The 14340-nt window shown below is 39.5% G+C and overlaps 1 protein-coding gene across 12 annotated transcripts in view; it reads left to right on the forward strand.

Annotated features, from left to right (window-relative positions):
• Positions 1 to 14340, forward strand: part of LOC140728939 (teneurin-3) — a 2305574-nt gene that overhangs the window by 357049 nt on the left and 1934185 nt on the right. For all 12 annotated transcript variants that reach the window (XM_073048051.1, XM_073048055.1, XM_073048053.1 and 9 more), the window contains exon 2: positions 7286 to 7389. The gene's annotated coding sequence lies outside the window, so the exon portion shown is untranslated. The remainder of the gene's footprint in view (positions 1 to 7285; positions 7390 to 14340) is intronic.

The following is a 14340-nucleotide window of genomic DNA, read 5'->3' on the forward strand; positions in this document are numbered from 1 at the left end:
TCACGTGACATTATTTGAAGAGTGGGCTAACATTTATTACACAGTCAAAGTTACCTGGTCTTTTCCTTATTGTGTTTCTGATAGCATCTTGTTTGGCATAAATTGGTTGTGGTATGTTCTACAATGCAATGGTGACCACACCTAAAGTCCTTAATTCGCTGAAAGTACTGTGGGGCACCCTACTGTTATAAAAAGTGTTATAAAATTCAAGGTCTTTGTTTTATCACATATGGGGAAAAAAACTATATATGCATAAATTTCCTTTTCATCACATCACAGATTTCTGTCAGCCTGCAGCCATTTCACACTGTTTAATTTCTATGATGCACCTTATAAATAAAGCATGAAACAAGGGTAATCATTTGCAATGAACAGAAAACCTATTCTGGAGGACAGGGACTCCAATTCATAATGGGTCATACAAATATCTGATTAAATTTTGTCACTCTTGCCAAAAACATCTATTTCATTTGACTTTGGAAATATGATTTGCATTTTTTTAAGGGAGGTTGAAATATACTCTTCGGAAGAGAATTAGAATTACCTTGAGTGACCTGGTCAATACTTATTCCACAATTAGCATCAAAATGTCTCTCTTCCTTGGGGTTGAATGTGCTTTGCTTACACCCCTGCTTTCTGGGCTGTCAGGTGGTTGCTGGGGCTTAAAGGATGTTAACATTAGTTTGCCTATCTCTCCAGCGAATTTGAAAGACAAGACCATGATACCATATATAGGAACAATATTAGGCCATTTGACTCATTGAGTCTGCTCTGCCATTTCATCATGGCTAATCCATTTCTCCTCTCAGTCCCAATCTCCTGCCTTCTCCCCATATCCCTTCATAAAGAATCAAGAATCTATCAAACTCTGCCTTACATGTACCCAATGACTAGGCTTCCTCAGCCAACTGTGATATTGAACTCCACAGATTCATCATTCTCCGGCTAAAGAAATTCTTCCTCATCTCTGATGCTGGGATCTGACCTTGGTAGTGTTTTTCCAGTGTCTTAAGATAGTTCCATATGTAATCCAGGTCTCAGAAACATATAGAGGGGCAAAAGTGATTGTTTTTGGTTAGTCAGGTCTGAAGTCTTGATCTTCAGTTTTTCTTCAATTGACTAAAGGCTGTGAACACAGTGATGAATTAATGGAAGTCAATTCCTGAGATATTAGGTGTGGTCTAAGTTTATCCAGTCTTCTGCGTGAACCTTTATTGTTAGAGGGACCTTTGTTTTAATGTGGTAGAGGCAGGTTGTTAAGAGACCTTGCTTGGTCTTTTGCACATTGAGTACAAGGCCATCCTCACTTATGACTAAACTGAAGAAGAAGTATTCGAGATGGTATTTGTACTTTGGTGAATAGGTTGATGACATCTTGGACCTTGTCCCTTGACCATGTTCAGGCACAAGTGAGCTCTGAATATAGCATTGTGCCTGCTCATGTTTAAGATTAGCAGTCACAATTTTCAGAAAAGTTAATCAGTGCTTTCTAGAAGCATGAAGGTGTTAACCAGAGTCAACAAATTAAGTGTCGGAGGAGTTCGAAAGGCCAGGAATGGACAGGCAACATTTTGGGTTAGGTTCTTACAACTTGTTGGTCTTGATAGCTATCCAAAGTTGATTGACTATTTTCCTGCACAGATACTGCCTGGACTGCTCAGATTCTCCATCATGTTGCTCTAGTTTCTAGCATCTGCAGTCTCATGTTAACCAGGGTATCCTTGTCAAAATATATTAAATACTGAAATCCAGACTGTTTCCTTACATTATATTTCTGTTCATAGAACATAGAATAGTACAGCACATTACAGGCCCTTCGGCCCACAATGTTGTGCCGACCCTCCAACCCTGCCTCCCATATAACCCCCCACCTTAAATTCCTCCATATACCTGTCTAGTAGTCTCTTAAATTTCACTAGTGTATCTGCTTCCACCACTGACTCAGGCAGTGCATTCCACGCACCAACCACTCTCTGAGTGAAAAACCTTCCTCTAATATCCCCCTTGAACTTCCCTCCCCTTACCTTAAAGCCATGTCCTCTTGTACTGAGCAGTGGTGTCCTGGGGAAGATGCGCTGGCTGTCCACTCTGTCTATTCCTCTTCAGGTTCATGAGGTGCTTGCTGCACTCAACTTATCAGCTAATTTTCCCACCTTAAAAATTACTTCTTTGATTCCATCCAGAGATTGCAAAAGGTACTGTAAATGCAGACCTTAACCAACCACCCCTTTAAGGAGACTGGTGAAACTTTGTAATTCTTTGCCTCAAGAGGATTGTGGTTGCCAGATCATTAGCATTTAAAGTGGAGATGGATAAATGTTTGAAAATCAGAGCTTTTCTAACAGAGAGAAGAAACTGAGATCTGGAGTGGATCATTTATTATCATATTGTATAACAGGACTGGCTTGAGGAGCCAGGTGGCCAAAAAACCCCTGCTTTTCCTTCTTCTGTGTTTTCATGTGTTTAAATACATGACCAGCATTCTCAGAATCACTTTTTGAAAACCAGCTCCACATGCATTGCTCTCCGAGGGAAGAGATTCTGGATGAAATTACTTTTTCCATGACTCAGATGTTATCTTTTATTGATGGTCTTCAGTTGTGCTGTTCCTTACAGTGGCAACACTCTGTGTCAACTTGGTTTCAACTTTGCAAGATCTGTCAGGCGGGCCCCTCAACCTTCTATTCCCAGACTGCTCACACAATATTCCCGCAATTCTCTGTTGGAATCCTTTTGCCAATTATATAGCAATTCTGCAAGTTTTTTTTTTAGTACATCTCAGTAACTTGTCATAGTCTTCTTCAGTCTTAATTAGTCCCTCCCTATTTGGGGGTTGTCTGTGAATTAAAAATTGTAGAATGTTAATGTAAATCCTGCACCATGTGCATTCGGCATTGCATGGCATTAACAGGGCAACTGCTGCTGCTTTGGTTACTTCAGGTGCATCAGACGTCCACCAGAAAAGAAAGGTCCCATCCGTCTGGATGGAGGAGCTTCATTTGTTGTCAGCTTTGGATCAAAGGTATCTTGTTTGAGCACTCAAAATGGATCAAAGCTGGTCTTTGCAGCCTGACAGAGCGAGTGAAGCATACAGACAGGGATTAGCTACAGCAAGTGTGTCGACCAGTTCAAGGCTTGGCTGAGAAGAGAATGAACTTCCTTGCAAGGACAAGCAGCATTGGAACTTTTTCTACAGATCTTCAGTGCACTTGTGCCAATGTTCAGTGATTCAAAGACCACTCGTGATAAGGCCATTGCACAGCAATGCATTTGGCAACTTCGTGAGAATTTATTATATAAGGGCAGCATAGTAGCATAGCGGTCAGCATACTATGGCAGCTCCAGTGATTCAGGTTCAATTCTGCCAAGGTCTCTAAGGAGTTTGTATGCTCTCCCCGGTGGTCACATGGGTTTCATCTTAGTGCTCTGCTTTCTTCCCACATCTGAAGATATTAATTGGTTAGTTGGTTAATTGGTCAATAGGTTAATTGGTCACATGAGTGTATCAGGTAGTGTGGGTTCATTGGACTGGAAAGACATGTTACTGTACTGTGTCTCAAAATAAAAGTGCATAAAACTTATGAAGAACATAGTTCCCAGGGCTGAACTTCATGTGACCCAACTTGCCAGCAATGTTTCCATCTTTCTTCCAGCTAGCTAACTGTCCTGCTCTGCACCTTCTAACTAAAAGTAGTCAATTGCCTTGCAGTCCTTCTATAAGCTATAAGTTACTGTTGAGATGTTACCTGCCTTATCTCTGTTGATCACCCAGTCTAGCTTCACCAGCATGAAGCAGGTTTGCTGACTGCAGGAAGCTCTATACATGTCCCTCTGTCTTTACTCAAGGGCTGGAAAATTCACCCTCCTGAAATGAAGGTTCATGCCTTCGATCATCGCTGATGTTTTCAGTTTGAATATCATCAGGAATCATTAACTTTTCTTTGCCCAGTGTGATGATTTTGCAGTAAGACTGCAGACAAAATAAAGTAACCAAGTATTTCTTGGCAAAAGTAGATGTGTGAACAATGTTGCTCAATGCAAGTTTTCATGGCTCTTTTTGATTTGCAGTGACAGGATAATTCAAAAATAAAACAATTGTAATCAATCATGTAATGCTCATTTTGAGAATTTCCAACATTTTAGGTGTAGAATCAGAAGCTAAAATTTCTTCAACCTTCACCATATAGGACAGAAGAGAATACAAAAGCACATAACAATATATGTTTATAAACTAAAATACAAAGAATGCTGGTACATTCAACAGCTTGTGTGAATATAGAACATAAAACACTACAGATTCAGATTCAGTTTATTGTCATTTAGAAACCACAAATGCAATGCAGTTAAAAAATGAGACAACGTTTCCCCAGAATGATTTCACAAAAGCATATGACAAAACAGACTACATCAGAAAATCCACGTAACGTTTGGCAATCCCCAATCCAGAGTCCGGAGAGGCTGCTGCGTATTAATATCGCGCTACCGTCTAGCGCGTTCCCCGGAAAGGAGCTCCAAATCCACCAGACAAAAACAAGACCAAAAACTAAAGCTACAAGACCTGCACAAAACCACATAATTACAACATATAGTTACAACAGTGCAAACAATAGCATAGTTGATTAAAAAACAGACTATGGGCACAGTAAAAATAGTCCAAGATGTTAAAGGACTGTAAGTTCAAAAGAAATCACCACACAGTTTCCACAAGTCCCCAGGGTCCCGACAGACTCACCATCCCACGCCGGCGGCAGAAGGGAGTGGCACCGCCTGACTCAGCCTCGCAGACGCAGCACACACCGAAAGCGACCTGAGTCCGTCGAACCTCCGAGCCGATGACCATCCTCTCCGACACAGCTTCTCCAAGCACCATCCTCTGCCGAGCATATTAAGACAGCCCTGCTAATGGCCATCGGCAACGCGACCCCGAGGACTGGGGGCCTGTTCTTCCCAGCAGAATCCCGGACCTCACAGCAGCAGTAACAATGAAGAAGGTCTTCCTGGAATTTCCCGATGTTTCTCCGTGCTTCCACGTCCGTTTTCAATCGATTATGATTGCACACGGCACCCCACTTCACAAATAACAGATTTTTCAATTCCGGAGTGGCAGTTGCAAGCTGTGTCGCGCCGCCATCTTGGATCATATACAGCACGGTATAGTACAGATCCTTTAGCCTATGATGTTGTGCCTACCTTTTAACCTGCTTTAAGATCAATCTGACCCTTCCTTCCTTACAAGGCCCTCCAATTTTCTATCATCCATGTGCCGATCTAAGAGTTTCTTAAATGCTCCTAATGTATCTGCCTCTATTACCATGCTTGGTAGGGTGTTCCACATAACCACCAATTCTGTGTGTAAAAAAAAAACTAACCTGTCCTCTCCCCTATAATTTCCTTCAATTGCCTTAGAAATATGCCCCCTGGGGTTAGCCAGTTGCACCCTGGAAAAAAGGTTTACTGGCTGTTTACATGATCTCTTATCATGTTGTACACCTCTACCATGTCACCTCTCATCTTCCTTTGCTCCAAGAAGAAAAACCCTCACATGTACGAAGGAAGAGAGTGAACATTTCAGATTGATATTGTATTAGCGCTTGACTGAAAGGTAAGATGTCCAGGGAGAAACAAACATCAACACCCCCACCCCTCAAAGCAATATCACAAGAAGTAATGGAAGCATTCAGTTGATCAGGTGGCATCTGTGGAATGGTGATAATGCTCAAACATCAATGCTGTTCCCCTTTTCACAAAAACTACTTGACAAGGTGAGCCATTAACTCTGCTTCTGACTCCTTTGGTGGTGCCCTACTATTCATAAAATACTGGAGGAACTCAGCAGATCAGTCATCATCTTTGGAAATGTTTCAGACCAAAATCTTTCTCTGCAGTTTCACTTTACTATCAGTCCATGAAGATCTCCTGAACTCTGGTTACATTTTTGATTTGACTTTTAAATTTTAAATTTGCACTTATGTTCTGAAATTGTTATTTAAATATCAGTTATTGTATAAAAACATATGAGAAATTTTTGAGCCCAATCATTCCAAACCTTTCCCATCATGTCAAAAGATGCTTTTTTGGAATGTGATTCTTTATATATTTATAAGGGGAGAAAAAAGACAAGTTGGGAGATCCTTTTGTGAGTTATACATACTTTGCATTTTCTGCCAGTTTCCAACCTGGTCACTCCATGAGAAACTGCTCTACATTTCAAAGTTAAATATCAACCACATACTGCATTGATGAAAAGAAATCCCCAACTTCAAAATGCCCAAATAAACTTTAATCATCCTGTAGCATTAACTCTGAAATAAAAAAGACAAAGATACCTCCTGCAGAAGCTCATATGACAATCTACAAAGAAGAATGGCAGCAGCTGTGCAACATTTATTTTCTTACAGTATATTCTCTTTATCTTTGAACAGAAACAAAACATCAAAAATAAATTTTATATCTGATGCCTTTGATAACTTTTAAAGATGCAGTGTAACCTCTGCTCGGAAGTTTCATGCCAAATCAGCTCCTTCTCAAGTGCCTGTGGGCACTCTGGGAAATTTAATTGTCACAGCACCTTCACTTATACTAAATTTGTAATTTCTCCTCTGTTCAAGAATGTCTTGTTTGACTTAACTTTAGAGAAGAGCAGTTATGGAGCAGAGACATGAGAAAAGGGTTGACCTTTAGTTTTCCTCAAGGGGAAAGGTTTTGGAGGGGAGATAAAGCTTATTTTGGAGAATGATTTAAGAGTAACACATTATCTGAAGGGTCACCTGCTCGATGAGCTCAATCAGATAAAGAGGAACAAATTCACCAAGTAAATTGAAAGTGAAGCTCTGGAACTTAATTACAATGGTCAGGAAGAGTTGGTAGAAATTGGCAGACTGGAGGTAGTATGTGGTATGCAATGATTCATTGCATAGAGTTTAATATTGTTTGGAGGTTATTGAGGAAAAAAGTCAACAAAGATGGCACTTGAGGACTTCACTCTTCGAGTAATTAAAGTTGGGGGAGGTTCTGTTCTAACAACCATTAATCTTTCATGCTTTTTTTTGTTAAATTAAGTTATTGGTTAGAATAACTGCAAGAAAAAATATTGGTACTATTTTGTCCACATTCAAATCCATCATGAAACAATATTAGTATCAAAAGAAGTTGAATTTTAAATTATTTTCCTACTGTTCGAACTGTAATTTGATTGTGGAATGCACTATGTTTTTTTTTTAAAAGCTGTGTTTCCCAAGGCTCACATGCATTATTGTAATTCATCTGTATGTTCCTTTCCTCACAGGGAATCTCCAGGGACCATCAGCTGGAAAAGAAGTGTGCTTTCCCTTGTCATTTAAGTCTAGCCGAATAAGAGAAAACTAACTTTGCTCCAAACTTTTTGTCAAGGTACGTCAAATATTGATAGATCAATCTGTCATAGAAATCGTGTTAGGAACCTTTGGAGATTGTACTGGGATGAAGGCATGCATTGGATTATCTCTAACTGATTTATCCCTAACTTCAAATCTAAGGAGTCTCTTGCTGCAGTAATATGTACATAAATAGCACATCTCCTTTATCAGCATTTAAATATGCCTAAGAATTAATTCCTGCCTTGCCTGATCTGCTAACCTTTGCAACTTTGAGAAATTTCTGCACTATAGCTTTATCTAGGATGCTTCATTAAACATTTAGTATTTGCTATTCTAATCTGTACAATTGCAGGAATTTGTAGTTCCCTCTTTTATTTTGGGCTAGCTTCATGATAATGCAGCCTCTTACTCATGTGTAAGAGTTCCAGCTACTTTGAGCAGAACTGCAAGCAATGCTTATTCAATATCATCCTAACAAAAGTTACACGCTTCAGGTTTGTATGAAATATTCATATATTCTTAAATGTCAGATGGTTATCTATTTCTTTTGTTGAATACTGTGTTAATTAGTTTGTATTTTCCACATAATTGTATTGAAGAACACAATGTCCTCAAAACCCATGCCTAGATGAGAATCAATAGAACCTATGTTTGAATGTTTTTTCATAAAATGGATAATAATCTTGGAGAGCTGGTGTTTGGTTCAAAAATGGTACTCACATTCTCATACATCACTAGATTTTGCGATGCATGTTAATACATTGCACAGCTTTAGTGGCAATACAATTTCCTGGCAGAGGAATCACTGGACAATTTTGCTCTGATTGACCGACACTGCTTGTGGTGGGTAGCTGGTTAAAGGTTTGAACTCTGAATGGAAACACACAGAGGGAAGATGTTGGTCAAGGAAGCAAGTGGTGAAGCATCTTTGCTGGATGTCACTGCAGATGTTCCAAATCTCACTCTGCACGGCTATGCTGCAAACTGAGTGACAAATCTGTGCCTTGCAGTTCTGTAGGGCAATGTATATCATGGAACTTACGAACATGATGAAAGGTGGCAGGGAATGTGCACTGTGGCAATCCATGCTGAGCACACATGTTGCTTTTTCCCGCAGTTTTTCTCCTCGATGGCAGTCCTTTATGCTGCTGCAATATGGTTATTTTGGGGAAAGGTTTTCACGGCAGTGACCTGCTTTCCACCATATGACAAAGGTGCAGCTCTTATCAGGGATTATGCAAGTCACATTGCTGTGCTTCAATCAAGGTTTGACACCTTCGCACATTTTTAATGATAATGTCGTGACTTTGGGGAGTGTTCCTTGATTTGCCATTGACAATGAACCATAATTTGAGACTGATTACTGAGGAACTTAGAAAATTAATCAACTCTTGTATCTATCAAATAGCAGAGCAAATCTCATTTAGACACAACCTTAGTACAGCAATAGTTTATGAAACTTCACTAAACTGCTGTTTGCAAAACAGCCCAGTGAAGGCTAGAAGTGGCCTTTCCTAGAGCTGGAGGGCTGTTAGTGTGGGTGGTTGGGTGAGAGGGATGAAAGGGGCTTGTTTTGGCCTGTTCTTTTTCTTCTATTGTTTTTGATTGTACTGTTCAGGTGAGCATGATAGGCACGTTATATAGATGCCAGAATGTGCGGCAGACTGGCTGTACCACAGCTCAGGCTGTGTTGCTTGTTAATACAAACAACACATTTCACTGTGCTTTGATGTACACCTGATAAATAAATGTATATGAATAAATATATGAATCGGAATCGTATGCTTTAAATAAGTACATGTATACTTCTTCAGACGGAGTTTCACTCTGCAATAGCTACTGTGTGCCTGGCTTTTAGAGCAATAGACAGAGATAATGAAGAAGAAGATCATCTGGCTTAGCTCAGCACAGTTCATCCCTATTTATTTATTTAGAGATTTCTGGCGCAATGAGCCGTGTTGCACAATTGCACCCATGTGACCAATTAACCCACGAAAAGTCACAGGGAAAACATACAGACTCCTTACAGACATAGGCAGGAATGGAACCAAGTTTCTGGCGCTGTAATAATGTCATACTAACGGCTACACTACTGCACTGCCCCTTTTGTACCAATTTTTTCTCAAATGTTACCAGTGCTCTTTCCACCACACCCAGCAGCAGTATAATATATCAATTGACTAGTCCTTATGCTGGAAAAAATGCAGAATCAGAATCAGGTTTAATATTACTGATGCATGTTGTGAAATTTGTTGTCTTTGCAACAGCAGTGAAACACAATACATGACAACAGAAAAAAGGTGAACTACAGTAAGAATATATATATATATATATATATACACATATATATATATAGAACAGTTAAATATGTAGTTCAAAAATAGAAAGAAAAAAGTAGTGAGGTAGAATTCATGGGATCAATGTCCATTTTGAAATCTGATGGCAGAGGGGAAGGAGCTGTTCCTGAAACACTGTGTGTGCCTTTAGTTTCTGTACATCTTTCCTGATGGGAGCAATGAGAGCAAGGCATGACCTGGGTGATGGGGGTCCTTAATGATGGATGCCATGTCTGTGAGGCATTGTTCCTTTAAGACTCTCACCCTAAGGGGTCCATCCCATGTTGGAAACCATATTAGTAAATTCTTAATGGCAAGGTCTTTCTTGCACTTGATATATATGAAAATTAGCTTACTATTTTTCAATTCTCCTTTCTTTGCCATGACATAAATCTACTCCTTTTAACCCACTTTCATGTACGATCTGCATAATATCTTCAAATAAAGCAGGTCAGCATTATCATTTACAAAATCCAAATTTAGATCAGTTAACAGGGGGAGTCTACAAAAACTGAGATTGTTGTCTGTTGTGATTTGTAAGCAGAGCAACGGGGGATGTAAAATCTAGGAGGTGGAAATTTGCTTTTTGTTGTATGCTCTTAAGGCTTGATATTGTAATGCATTTATGCTGCATTCTCCTTCAGTTCCGCTCAGTTCAATGGAATCAGTGTTCAGAAGTCAGGTTCAAATATATTGTGCATTTAGCCAAGACACTGGGGAAATGATTCGTGCTCCTAAGCTATTTCAGAACAATTGCTAAGCTAGGGGACTGGTGTTCATAGTTGAATTATCTTCCTTAACTATTTGTAGCAATTCATGTGCTATTTTCAACAAATTTTAGAAGATAAAAACAAAATCACAGAACTGCTCCAGAAAGGAAAGAAGCTATCAGAGAATCACATCCCTACTGAATATATCCAAGAGCTGTTCAGCTGGTTCCATATCCCCATTCTCTTCCTTTAGCTCTGCAAATCATTTCCATTTATGTCCTTAAATGTTTCACTTTCTGATGCTATGGTGCAAACTCTCCTCATTCCTGCTCCTGATTCCATCCACAAAACTGTATCCCTTGGGTCCCTTTTGTTTCATTTACCACATTCGTTTTACGAGGAGTGAAAGATGCCTGTGCATTTCATTTAATGTGTGATGGCTTCTTTATAACAGTTACTACATGGTTTTGGTCCAATGGAAAAGGGAAGCTGGATGTTTCCAGAACCATTTTGAACCATACAGGACAACAGTCACAGTGCCCTAATTGTAATATTTTAAGGAACAATAGATCTCTCATTCTCATTGCTTGCACATTTCTGGAATATCCATTCAAAGTTTCTCAGAGGAATCCTCTTCACACATCTGCATTCCATGGAGTGCACTCCTTAGTTCAATGGTATTTTGTAAGACCATAAGACATGGGAGTAGAATGAGGTCACTTAGCCTGTAGAATCAGCTCAACATTTCCATCATGGCTGACTTATTATCCTCCTTAACCCCATTCTCCTATCTTCTCCCTGTAACATTTGATGCCTTGACTAACTACAAACCTATCAACCTCCACTTTAAAATGTACTCAACGACTTGGCCTCCACAATCCATGAAAATAAATTCTACAGTTTCAACACCCTCTGGCTAAAAATATTACTTCCCATCTCTGTTCTAAATGGATGTCCATCTATTCTGAGGCTCTGCCCTCTGGTCCTAGACCCACTCACTATAAGAAACATCCTCTTCACGTCCATTGTATCTTTTAATATTCAATTCATACCAGGTCACCCCTCATTCTTCTAAACTCCAGTGAGTATAGACACAGAGTCATCAAATGCTACTAGTACTTTAACTCTTTCATTCCTGGGATCATTCTTGTGAACTTTCTCTGGACACATCTGTTCTTAGATAAGGGACCCAAAACAGCTCAGAATACTCCAAGTGCAGTCTAGCCAATGTCTTATGAAGCTTTGGCATCACATCCTTGCTGTTATTTGAGAGCTAACATTGTACTTGTCTTCCTTACCACCAGCTAAACTTGCAAGTTAACCTTTAGGAAATCCTATATAAGGACCCCACAATAAATTATTAATTCTTAATCCCCCGGACATTCAGCTTTTCCAGCATTGGAGTATTCTCCATTATCAAAAATCCATTGTTTCTTTCTTTCTTCCCATCCAAATTTTCCTGAACACCTTGTGCATTGGGATATTTAACATCTAATATTTTCCTATTTTAAACCTGATCTCCATTACTGCCACAACATCACAATCCAACACTTTTAATGGCATGTGCAACTCTCCAGCCTTGTGCAATATGCATTGTGCTTTTATGTGAATGCAAGCTTCTGTTGGACGAGTGTTGTCTTTCCTTTTTAATATCTTGTTTTCTCCTTAGTGCTTCATCATGGTGACTGTTTCCCTGCCAAAAGTGGTTAAACTCTTTATCCTTCATGGCTGAAGGTTAATAAACTTCTTTGCAAGGACGTTGGCCACGGCTCAGTTAGGAACCAATACATCTGATTGAAAAGTTATTTGTAAACCAAGGTAACATGACTTTGGAGAAAATAATTTTAATACTTCAAAACTCTGAAGGACAGTTCTGATGACTATAAAATGTACTCAGTGGCCAGTTATTAGGTACAGGCATGAAACCCGGTGTGGTCAGCTGGTGTAGCCCATCCACGTCAAGGTTCAACATGTCGTAACACATGCTTGTTTGGTTGCTGTCGGCTTTTACCATTCTGGCTATTCTCCTCCAACCTCTTCCATTAACAAGGCATTTTCACCCACACAAGTGCCTCTCATTGGATGTTTTTATTATGCTTTTCACACTATTTTCTGTAAACTCTAGAGACTGTGAAAATGAACATCCAAGGAGATAAGTAGTTTCTGTGATACTGAAACCACCCTGTCTGCCAACAGCAATCATTCCACTCTCAAAGTCACTTAACATTCCTTCCCATTCTGATGTTTGGTCTAAACACCGACTGAACCTTTTGACCATGCCTGCGTGCTTTTATGCTTTGAGTTGCTGCCACATGATTCTCTGATTAGTTATTTGCATTAACAAGCAGGTGTAGAGGTGTACATATTAAAGCGGCCTCTGAGTGTATGTAATGTTTGTAAAATCCCATCTTTCTAAGTCCATCATGAGTCAAGCCTAAACCACTCTTAATCTGTTAATCTGTCTAAACCCTTCTGTATCTTCTCTACTTCCTCAATATTACCTGCCACTTTCCCTATCTTCATATCATCTGCAAACTTTGCAACAAAGCCATCAATTCCATCATCCAAATCATTGACATATAATGTAAAAAGAATTGGTCCCTGTTGGACACCACTGGTCACTGGCAGCCAGCTAGAAAAGACTCCCTTTGCCTCCTGCTAGTCAGCCACTAGCCATTAGAAAGGTACAGAAGCTTGAAGACCCACACTCCGTTTTAGGAAATGCTTAATCCCCTCTGCCATCAGATTTCTGAACAGCCCATGAACTTAAGAACATGACTTCTGTTTTCCTCTTCTGCATTATCTATCTTTTATATTACTGTGACTTATATTTTTTATATCTAGCTATGTATTGTTACTACAAAACCAAAATAAAAACTTACATTACATATGTCAATAATAGTAAATCTGAGCAACATACACAAAATGCTGGTGGAACACAGCAGGCCAGGCAGCATCTATAAGAAGAAGTACAGTCAACGTTTCAGGCCGAGACCCTTCGTCAGGACTGACTGAAAGAAGAGATTGTAAGAGATTTGAAAGTGGGAGGGGGAGGGGGGATCTGAAATGATAGGAGAAGACAGGAGGGGGAGGGATGAAGCTAAGAGCTGGAAAGTTGATTGTAATTTTACCCATGTCTGCCACTTCTGACAGCTCATTCCACATACCCACCATAATCTGTGTCAAACAGTAGTCTTACAGATCTATAATTCCCTGCTCCCACCTCATCTTAAATCTATGCACTCTAGTTTTATTTTTGCCTTCTCTGGGGACAAAAGACTATGACCATTTAATTTATCTATAGTCCTAACAATTTTGTAAACCTCTATAATATAATCTCTCAGCCTCTTATATTTTTTTTGGGGGGGAGCCCCTGCCTATCCAGTTCCTCAAAAACACAAGTCCTTCAGTTTGGGAACATCCTTGTCAATCTTTGCTGTGTCCTTTCCAGCTTACTGGCCTCCGTCTAATAGCTAAGCAAATAGACTTGCACAGATTAGTCCGGGTGCACTCTCACCAACATCGTGAACAGCTACAACTTGATGTCCCATCCAATGAACATGAGCAATACAGTTTGTTTTTCACAGTTACAAAACGTCTCCGGTTCCCAAGGAGCAATTTGAATTGATGTCTCCAGATTAAGATAGTTCTCTATTAACATGACCATGATGTGACCAAACCTCCAAGTTAAATGTTCAGTCACTAAAAGCGGAATTACAGACTATAACATGGAAGACAAATAAAACTCACTTGGATGAGTTTCATAATGATCATAACATCTGTTTCCTTATTTTACAATAATCATTCATTTTGGCAATCAGCATGAATTAATTGAAGATAGAATAAAGAGGACTATCACAAATCTATTAATAGCAGAGTAATGCTTTAGCCACAGGCAGTCCTGTTACAAATCAAATCATTAATTAGGAAAATAAATAG

Source organism: Hemitrygon akajei, chromosome 6 (assembly GCF_048418815.1).
Source record: "Hemitrygon akajei chromosome 6, sHemAka1.3, whole genome shotgun sequence".
Taxonomy (NCBI): domain Eukaryota; kingdom Metazoa; phylum Chordata; class Chondrichthyes; order Myliobatiformes; family Dasyatidae; genus Hemitrygon; species Hemitrygon akajei.